This window comes from Physeter macrocephalus, chromosome 17, assembly GCF_002837175.3.
Source record: "Physeter macrocephalus isolate SW-GA chromosome 17, ASM283717v5, whole genome shotgun sequence".
In the NCBI taxonomy this organism is placed as follows: domain Eukaryota; kingdom Metazoa; phylum Chordata; class Mammalia; order Artiodactyla; family Physeteridae; genus Physeter; species Physeter macrocephalus.
The window spans coordinates 21,957,529-21,968,584 of record NC_041230.1 but is presented as its reverse complement, the minus strand read 5'-3'; positions in this window follow the sequence as shown (position 1 = coordinate 21,968,584).

Below are 11,056 nucleotides of genomic sequence, written 5' to 3'. Positions count from 1 at the left end.
CTGCTCCAGGGCTTGTGACCTGTGACTTTTTGGGAACTGAATCTCTCACAGAAGTGTGCAGGTGGGTTGGCAAGGGCTGCTCTGGCCCTGACCATGTCAGGGATCCAGTGCCCTTCTATCCTGTGCTCCTCCATCCTCCAATATGGCAGCACAGGCTCCAGCCATCATGCCTACCTTTCCAGCCAACAGAAAGGAGGAAAAGAGAAGAAAGGGGGTGCTGCTCTCTATAAGGACACATCTTCGAACCTGTACATGGTGCTTCAGTTTCCATGTTTGGGGCCAGATTTAAGGCTTGTGGGTACTCCCAGCTAGCAAGGGAAGCTAAGAAATGAAGCCTTTATTCCAGGCAACTTGTGCCAGCTAAATTTGGGTTCTGTTACTGAAGAAGGAGAGGGGATAGATGTTGGGGAAAAAGTAGCAGCCATTGTTGTAGCTACAGAGTGTGAAAATGGACTTGACCACAGTCCTAGAGATTTCTTTGCAAGGGAGCAGAGAGTTGTAGCTGTTGGGAATGGGGTCTTTACAAGAGGAGGAGTGGGCAGGGGCTGAGCTGCAGGATCTCTGGGTCCACTGAGGTCCTTATTTGTGGGATAAGACTCCACCCAAGGAACAGCTGACTCCAGAAGGATGGTGGTGTACACAGAGCTCCCTGGAAGTGTCTTGGGGGTGGGCAGGTAGGGGGGCCTGTATCGGACTTAATCCTTAGCTGGGAGCTGGGCGCTTGGCTTTTGAGTTCCTGGCTTACCTGGAATCTTCTAGGTCACCTTCGGCAGGCCTTATAACATGCCTCAGGCTCTGTTCCACCATCTGTAAGATGGGGACAATGTGAGGAATTCAGGGTCAGACAAGGCTGAGGTAAGAGGTACTTAATTCTGACGTAACATTTAAGAGGGCGACAAAAATCTCAGCAATGAAGATCAATATTTTAATGCAGTATTTTTTTATTGTGGTAAAATATATATAACATAAAATTTACCAGTTTAACCATTTTATGTGTTCAGTTCAGTGGCATTAAGTATATTCACATTGTTGTGCAACCATCATCATCCATCTTCAGAACTTCTTCATCTTCCCCAACTGAAATTCTGCATCCACTAAACACTAACCCCCTATTCCCTGCTTCCCCCAGCCCCCAGGATAACTCTACTTTCTGTCTCTCTGAATTTGACTAAGTAGTTCATATTAGTGGAATCATGCAGCATCTTTTTTGTGACTAGCTTATTTCACTTAGCATAATGTCCTTGGGTTTCTACCATGCTGTAGCATGTGTCAGAATTCCCTTCCTTTTTCTTTTTTAAATTAATTTTTAGGGCTTTCCTGGTGGCGCAGTGGTTGAGAGTCCGCCTGCCGATGCAGGGGACACGGGTTCGTGCCCCGGTCCGGGAAGATCCCACATGCCGCGGAGCGGCTGGGCCCGTGAGCCATGGCCGCTGAGCCTGCGCGTCCCGAGCCTGTGCTCCGCAACGGGAGAGGCCACAGCGGTGAGAGGCCCGCGTACCGCAAAAAAAAAAAAAAAAAAAGTAATTTTTATTGGAGTATAGTTGCCCCTTCCTTTTTAAGGCTGAATAAAATTCCACTGTGGATATACCACATTTTGTTTATCCACTCATCCATCGATGGACACCTGGGTTGCTTTCTATCCTTTGGCTATTGTGAATAGCGCTGCTATGAACATGGGTGTGCAGATATCTAAGTCCCACTTTCATTAATGCAATATTTTTTAAAAAATCAAAATTCATGCAAAAAAGTCCATTATGAATAGACTATCAAAAAGTGAAAGACGAGATCAGGAACAGCACGGTGCTGAGTCACAGGACAGCAAAGGGAAGAATGGGTAATACTCACCTTGCACGATCCTGTTTGTGGCACCGCCTTAAATCTTGTGCGCCATGCGAGCTCCTCACTCTCCTCACCCTTGTCCTGGCCTGATGAGGATGAAAGGACCCTGGCTGAGCACGCTGGGCCAGGAGCCTCCTCTTCCCCTAGCACCCTGGACTGATTTAGGAACTGGAGTGATGGAGCAGCCTCTAGGTTAGAAAGCTGAAGCTGGGGTTTCTTCTCCCCTTGGATAGATTCATCTTAATTAGCCCCCGCAGACAACGGTTCCTTCCCAGGCTAAGGCAGGTGAATTATGGAGACAGTCACTATATCTTCCTTCCCCTTGAGTTGTTTTGCCAAGTGACAAACCAAGAGATGCATGTCCCCTGCTCCAGGTTGCCTTGCAGAGCTGGCTGTGAGGTCACTTAATGAGGCAGGAGACGGGGCTCCCAATCCGTCACCTAGTAGCCAGGGAGGGTGGTGCCTGGCGCTGTGTGCAGGGTGTGGCTGTGGTCACTACCTGTGTGAGTGAGCGTGTAGGGGTCCCACCAGGACGAAGAGACATCCTCCTTCCTGAGCTCAGAGCCCCCAAAGAGGAGAACTCATGAAATTCCCCAAAGGGAGTATCTTCCCTTAGTCATTCAAGGAACATTTAGTGAGCACCTACTGTGTGCCAGGCAATGAATGAGCAGGTGGGCGTGAGGGTCGGTAAAGAGATGGGTCAGTTGTGGCCCTGAGCTTATAACAAAAAATAAATGTTTGTTCATGTGTCAGGAACTGAGGTGCGCCCGGTTATTGGGTGTGAGGGAGGGCAAACGACGGGGTGGTGAGAGTCCATCCAGCTCTCATCCTTGGCTGGGGAGTGCGTGCGTGTGTGCGTGCGTGTGTGTGTGTGTGTGTGTGTGTGTGTGTGAGAGAGAGAGAGAGAGAGAGAGAGAGAGAGGGGAAGGGGCTGCCCTGGACCTTGCCTGCTAACCTGAGACTGACCAGCAGATGGCGAGAGTGCTACGGGAAAGTCAGGGACTGCTGGGGAGGGAGGGAGGAGAGAGAGAGGGAGAGAGACAGACACAGACAGACGCAGAAACACAGTCAGAGACAGCGAGAGACAAAGACAGAGGCGGGGTGGGGGTAGAGAGAGAGAGAGAGAGAGAGTGAGATAGAGAGTGAGTCTGTTTGGGCTGCCATAACAGACTGGGTGGCTTGACAACAGAAATTTCTTTCTCACAGTGCTGGAGGCTGGCAAGTCCAAGGTCAAGGTGCCAGCACGGCAGGTTTCATTCTGAGCCCTCTTCTCTTGGGTTGTAGGCTGCCACCATCTCACAATGTGCTCACAAGGCCTTCCTTAGTGTATGCTCGTGGAGGGAGGGAGGGAGGGAGGGAGGGAGGGAGAGAGAGAGAGCTCTTCCTGTTATAAAGCAGGCAGTCCTATCAGATTAGGGCCTCACCCTTGTGACCTCATTTAACCTTAATTAGCTCCTAAAGACCCTCTCTCCAAATACAGTCACATTGGAGGTTAGGGTTTTAACATATGATTTTTAGGAGGCACAATTTAGTCTACTGCAGAGAGAGAGAGAGAGAGAGAGAGAGAGAGACAGGGAGAGAGGGAAAGAGAGGAAGAGAGACAGAGACAGAGATGGGGGTGGGGTTGCGGGGGGAGGAGGCAAGAGCCTACGGCACTGGGTCGGGATCAGAGTTCCTGGTTCTGGGCCAGCTTTGCCATTCACTCCGCTGTGACCCCAAGCAGACACTTCTCCCTTGGAGCCACATCTTCACCTCCAAAGGAGGTAGATGTGCACCCCTACCATACCTGCTGAAGTAGCTACACACTTATAGAGAGCAGCTCTCAGGAGCCTCCCCCCTATTTTCTCACTCAGAGACACAGCAACCCTATGAGATGGGCATTAACGTTGCCTCCATCTTTCAGATGAGGAGACCGAGGGTCAGGGAAGTTAAGTGGCCTGCCCAAGGTCACACAGCTCGGACTCAGACCCAGGTCTTCTGACCCCGTGGTCTAACTAGTGAGCGCTCTGAGAGGGGAGAAGATACAACACAGATACGAAGGAAACTCAGAACTTCTTCGCACAGCTAAGTTTGACCCGTTGGTCTCACACTGGGGCTCTCTGCTGGGGCTTCCACAAAACTCTGGAGAAAGGGCAAATTTGGTGCAGGGAACACAGGCCCCCAAGCTAATGGCCGGGAAGCTGGCCCAGAGACCTGGGAACCCAGAAAAACACTTCCTGGACACAAGGATACCAAATAAAACTGTCCAAGACGGTGGCTTCTGTCCTGCCTTGGTCCGCTGGATGGTGAAGCACATCTAGCTCTTGGCTTCCACCGTGTGGCATGTACAGGGCCGTACGCAGAGGAGAATCTACTCCTTTTCTCTCCGAGACACACGAGGGACGCCTAAATCTAATAAGTTAATTTAGACTCCGAGAAACAAGATTAAATTTTCAAATGAAGGCAGGCTTTGACAGCTAAGGCATAAATCTTTTATTTAAAATAGAGACTAAACCCATTCAAATGCAATCAGCAATGACAGATGCAGACAGAAACAAGCTCCGATAGAATAGACGCGGCGTGGATTTGTTCGCTCTTGGTGACATATCACAAAGGGTGACCTCAGGTTCAGTCTGAGTGTCAGCCAACAGTGAGGACTCTGCATCCGTTTCCATGTGGCTTGTTGACCCAAGGTGGAGCCGGGGAGATGCCAAGGCAGGAGGGAGGGAGCCAGCCTCGGGAGGTCATCGTCCCATTGCTACCCCCTCAGCTGCCACAAGAGGGCAGGAAAGAGGGCCGGCAGAGTCTGGCGGTCCCCAGAGTGACAGCCAAGGAGCCTGAGGGGGAGAGAACGGGGAGCTGTGGAGAGCAGGCAGGAGACAGTGGAGGTAAGAGGAGAAGGTAGGTGAGGACAAGTGGGGCATTTCCTGGAGCTGCCAGAGCAAAGGAAGCTCTGCAGGCCCCAGACCTCCAAACAGTCTTCTGCTTCAGCTGCCCGTGGGTGGGCATTCCTGAGTGCCAGACACCGTGCATTCCCTACACGATCTCACTCAATCCTCACATCAAACCCTTTTACAGATCACAGGCTGAGGTTCAGAGGGGTTAAGTCCACGCCTGAATTGCACAGCCAGTTAGTGGCGGAGTCAGGAGCCCTCCCAGGGCGTGCTGACTCCAGTCCCTCACTCTTCCTGCCTGACACCCCCCAGCTCACAGATATCCAGAGACGCCAGGGGGTCTAGCAAACACACTGGCACCTTGTTTGTTCTAACGCAGGCAAAGAACAGAGAATGATTTCTCCTAAGTATCACCCCCTTTCTGAGTTTTCAGATGCTTTGCTGCCAGACCTCTTTACAGCAGCTCAAACTCAAAGTCACCACCACAAACATACATCCCTGAGGACCGGGGATACCCAGATGGATAACCCATGAGTTCATGTTCAGGGGCGTGTTTACCAGGGTGCTGCTCACAGAGAAAACCCCCCACTCAAGACAGTGCTTGTGTTATGTAAGTTTGGGAAACACTGCCTGCTACAACCCCTCCTGAAGAGTCACAAAACACATTAGAACATTAAAGCCTTGGAGAAGTCCAGCAGAAAAGAAACCCGTTTAACCTCGTTTATCCCAGCATTTTCCCAACTTATTTGAACATGAAATGTTTGTGTTCCTTTCATTACACATAAGATCACATCAATCCATCTTCCAAGGAACCCATTTTGGGAAACATCGATCTAAGAATATTTCACGTTGGCCTGTGGCTCCCTGCCTCTCCAGAGTGCGTATTATGGTACATGAAACTTCACCATTAAATACTTGAAGCAGATGCCCAGAGAAGCCATAGTTGACACTGGTGGTTCTCAATCTTTTTAGGATGTCTCCTTGGGTAATGTGATGAAAGTTGTGGGTTTTTTTTTCCCCCCAGGTGGAGAGAAGTATGCACATACATTATGTACATACACTTGAGTGTTGACTTCAGATTTAGGGGTTTGTGGGTTCTTTGTTGCCCAGAGGCCTCGGGTCATAAACCTCTGCTTAAAGTCACCATCAGCTGAAGTCCTTGGTGCCACTGGCAACCGAGCACTCGGCCTTGGGAAGAGGGCCAAGCCTGTTGGGGTTAGAGCTGCTGAGAGGGTCTGGTACACTCCTGTCCTGTGATAAAGGAAGCCAGGAGGGTCATGCCAGTTTCATGTGTTCAATGTAGAGAGTACTCAGCGGGGTTCTGGAGTAGGAACGGAAGGCACCAGGCAGCTTGGTGAGCAGAGACCTCTCTGCCGGTCTGAGGGACCTGCCCACAGCCCTGTGGGGAGTATGAAGGTCAGGGCTCCCACACCTCTCAAAGCCCCCCATAGCCTAGTGCATGAGAATCTCGGTCGCTGGTGCTTGCTCAGCACCCGTTCCCTGTCCCCCCTTCTTCTGGGGAAAACACCCTGGTTGTCTCTGGGGAACCACCCCCGCCTCGAACTAGTCCATGTGTGTGGTATGGCTCGGACCTCACCCCCAGATTCAGGGCGGGCTCATGACCCAGGTTCATGACCTGGACAGTCAGAGGACACCATTTTTCAGGTCACAGTGACTGGTTTAGGGATAGGCATGCGATCCAAGCCAGAACAATTAGTTCCAAAGGGAGAAATCATGGAACTTTTCCTGAGAAAGAGCAGTACTCCTGGGGCTGTGGATAAAAAAGTATGCCTGGAGCTGCTGGTGGCCACCTTGACCCATGAAGAGAGAGATTGTCTGAAAATGGATCCTCTACTGAAGAGATCAGGTAAGAGATGGAGAGCTGCGGTGTCCCAATGAGACTGTTTGAAACTATATCCAGCCATGACCCAAATTAATCCTATCTCTGGCACAATTACATGAACCAGTGCATTTCCTTTCTTGATTAAGAGCATGTGTGTTGGGTTTCTGTCACTTGCAAACTGAAAGAGTCCTGACAAATCCCCTGTGGTTAAAAACACATCCCAGGTCCATGCCAGGTAGCTGAATTAAAATCTCCAGGAATGTAGATCTATCTATCTATCGATCTATCTATCATCTATCTGTCTACCTACCTATCTATATAGATATATATACCTTCCTGGGCAATCTAATGATCTAACAGCTCTAGCTTGTAATAATTTTCCCTGCTTTCGTACCATGGAGGTCACAAGATGCCCAGCTAGGGAATCCAAGATTATCCACTTGTGGAATTCATCCAGTAAAAGCCCAGGAGTCAAGATATTTAACATGGTTTGTCCTTAGTTCATTCCCACTTTCAAGCTCTCAAATGGGGCTAAGAATCATGTGATTGTGACAACTTAGCTTTGCACAGGAGCAAGAAACTGCTCTGTGTTCATCTAAACTCATCTCCTCATCTTCCTGTACCCACAGCTAGACCACACCTCCTATCTCCTCTTGTAGGTAGGTGTGGCCATGAGCTGGGTTCTAATCAATAAAATGTGAGCAGAAGTGATGTGTGCCATTTCCAGACTCAGCTTATAAAAATCTCCCTGGATATTCTTCATGATTTTTCCTTTTGGCTCGATGCTGATAAACACAGGAACCTAAACACAGGAAGCCATGTTGGAAGGTGTCAGCGCCACAAGGAGGAAGGACCCCAGGGTACCCAGTACCAGAATCACTCTCGGAGGCAAGCTTCATGGCTATCAGGAATCCCTGTTTGGGGTTTTACACAAGCCAGATATAAATGTCTCTTGTGTTAAGTCACTGGGATTGGGGGAATCCCAATCCTACAGTTGTTTCCTTAACAGTGAATTTTTATGAATTTCAGATAACTTTTCCATCCATTGATTCATCTGTGTTTTATAAAAACTCTGGGTGGCAGTCTGGGAATGGCATTTTACAGATGACAATGCTTGTTCTAGCTTAAGTAGTTGGTAGGAGGATAGAAAATGCTTCTCAAAGGAGCAGTTTGATGCAGATGTGAAGAGACTATGATGATAATAGCGCTTCCTATTTGTTCAGGCATTTCTGTAGTTAGAGTTCTTCCCTGGGACTCAGCACCCAACTTCCCACCCTCTCTGGCCCCAGTCCTTTCCCAGTGAAGACTCTGGGGCCTCTGCCTCTGTCCATGGTGCTGAACCCAGTGGCGTTTATAGAGCCTTGTTATGGAATGAACTTGGACTTAAACATTAGAACTGCGCTTTACTTCTAAACATTTGTTCCCTTGGAAAGTCTTTTAACCTCTCCAAATGTTAATTTTCTTATCTGTGAAATGGAAAATTATACCTTCTTCATGAGATTGTTGTGAAAATTAAATAATGTGGAGAAACTACTGGTGTAGTAGGAGTGACGTTTTACACCCTTCTCCCCCACTTAAAAATTATTGAACCACTTCCTTCCCTCCCTCCCCTCCCACCAAGAATAGCAGGTGAACTGAAGATGATTCTTATTTATGTGTAATATTGACTTCAAGGGTCAAATCTATCATCCACTGAGGTTTGAGTGAATTGAGAAAAAGGAAACAGACTCTAGAGAGACTATCTTTCATGATTCTAGCTGCTATAGGCTATAAAGGGTTACAGAATATTCTAAGAGTTTAAGGGAAATGGACTTTTGAAACTTGAGGAAAAGTATGTTTTTTTGTCCCCTTTCTTCACGTGTAAAATGGTGAGTGCGGTGGCGGGGGGGCGGGTGGCAGCTCAGTTTTTCCGACCCCATAGAACAAGGACAGCTTTTAGTATTCTCACCCCTCGTGGATCCTCTTCTTTGTAAAGATTTTGTCAACTAAACACTCTGCACTTATTAAGGAATAACTAATTCATTTCCCCAATTTTATTAATAAAAGACCTTTAGAAGCGATTGTGCAATAGGAACAGTATTAAGCTTCCCAGTTTAATGAAGTGGCTGATGCTGTAGTTAGTCTGTGTGGCCTCATTATCGGCTAATGTGTGGATTCCCTTAGGTTTTCTGAATTTTTGCCAAGAATTCACAGGACCCAATGCTACTTCTGTGAACCTCAGTGCAGGAGTCATTGCTTTCAGTGGACTCTCAGAATCCTTCAAGCTCTGACCTGACTCTGTTGAGCTCTGATATACCAGGAGGGGTGGAGCATGGTGGGCACAGGAGAAGAGGAAGGAGAGGGGGTTGTGGGAAAGCAATATGTACCTTGGGGGTCGGAACAGTAGGGACATCCCCTAGTGTTTGGCTTAATGCTCGTCTGGGAGATGGAATTCATAATCTATACTTCTCCCTTCAAAATGAATGTAGCAAGTGGCAGAGAGAGAGAGTGGGGGCGGGGCTGGAAAGTTGGTTTATTTATTTATTTATTTATTTATTTTGCGGTACGCGGGCCTCTCACTGTTGTGGCCTCTCCCGTTGCGGAGCACAGGCTCCGGACGCGCAGGCTCAGCGGCCATGGCTCACGGGCCCAGCCGCTCCGCGGCATGTGGGATCCTCCCGGACCGGGGCACGAACCCGTGTCCCCTGCATCGGCAGGCGGATTCTCAACCACTGCGCCACCAGGGAAGCCCGAAAAGTTGGTTTATTAATGAAAACATGCCCACCAAGAGAAATAGTCAGTTGGTCCTCTTTCTGTCAACACGCTCTCTCTCGCACATAACATAGGAAGCTAATTTGAAATAAGAAGGATGCTTGGTGGGCATAGAACTAGAGTTAGGGAGTTCATAGTTTTAATGACATTGTCTTCAAACTATGATGGTTATTGGGATAAAACTTCCTAGAAAGGGCTATTCAGGCCCTTTCAGGGGGTGGAAACCCCACTCTGTCCCAGATAATGCTGGAAGCAATCCACTAACGCTTTACCTTTGGGCTCTGCCCCCCACTCGTGCCTGCTACCAGGGAACCCACGTGAGACATTCAAGCTGCTGCACTTCTTACCTGCTCTGCGGTTCAGTGAAGCTTCTCTTAGTATGGTGAAGCAACGGCCTCCTTCATGCTGCTGGTCTCCTTTTGTAATATCTTATTGGTTGGTTTCAGCCTCAGCGGTGTCGCCCTCAAGTTAGGATGACAGCCATTCTGGATTTGAACTGATGGCATTCTGAGCCCAGAGCCCGTTCTCTTGACCACAACCCTAACCTGCCTCTCTAAGGCACCTGGCCCTTGAACTCTAGAGGCACAGCTCCTCCTTGCCCAACCTGTTCAGAAAGCTCAGCCAGAGGGCCTGGTGAGCTAGAACAGGAGGAGCTGTCCCCCAGGATGGGCCACCCTGAGTCCACCTCTGCAGCCTCGGCGCAGCGGAGGATTTACTCTCCTCCCAAAGGCTCAGGGCTCGGTCTCTCCCCGGGTTTATGAGCTGAGTAGGTGAAGGGCATGTTTGACCTTTCCAGTCGCTTCTCCCTGCTTCATCACTGTAGCTGCTACAGAAAAATGAACTTCTTTCATGCGTTTCCAACTGTCAGAAACACGGCAGCCACGGCCAAGGACTAGATGTGTGATTTGCTGTGAGCCTGGGACCTCATCCTTCCTGCAGCCTGACGCTGCCACAGCCCAGATGAGAAGCAGAGGCCTGGTGAGGTCTCCCCTGGGCCCAGGACTGAAGCTCCCCCAAGAAGGACAGAAGCTTAGAGGGCTACACAAGGTCTACGGCAGCCGTTTAACTTTAAATCTGCTCCCAGCACCCTGCTTTCCTCCCTCCCTCTCAACCCCAACCTTTACCCTGATCCTCCAGGCCAGCTCGCTGCACCCCCGTCCCGTGCTGCCGCCTCCAGCGCAGGTACATCTCTCCCACCTCTGGGGGGTCAACGTCCCCACGTCCTTCCAGGCCCACCCACTCCTTCCCAAGTCCCTCGCCTGGGATGAACTGCTCCTGCCTTGGTCTTGCTGTTCACTTTGTGAGATGCATTGTGTGGTTCCCTCCTCTATCGTGGCCCCTTTACTTTCAGTCTTGGGCTCTGTTTATTTGCAGGCTTTCTTCTCTTTAAAACAAAACAAACACAACGTGCCATTGTCTGGATCTTGAGAAACTGTAGAACGCTCCTCTTCTTTTTGCATTGCTGGGTACGTTTCTTGTTTCTACCCGAATGATCTGCCAAGGCGAGAACGTTAATTTATCTGAGTGGGAGTATGCCAACATCACCCTGAAATAAAGGTGACGGCGCTTAGGATAAAACCCGAACTCCTCATGATCTGGCCCCACTCACGCTGACCTCATCTCCCATCCCTCCTCGCCACCGGCTCAGCTCTGGCCACACAGCCCTGAGTCTGGTCCTCAGGTGTGCCAAGCCTGCTTCTGCACCCGGGCCTTTGCACCCATCATTCTCTCTGCCATGGCACTCCCCCTG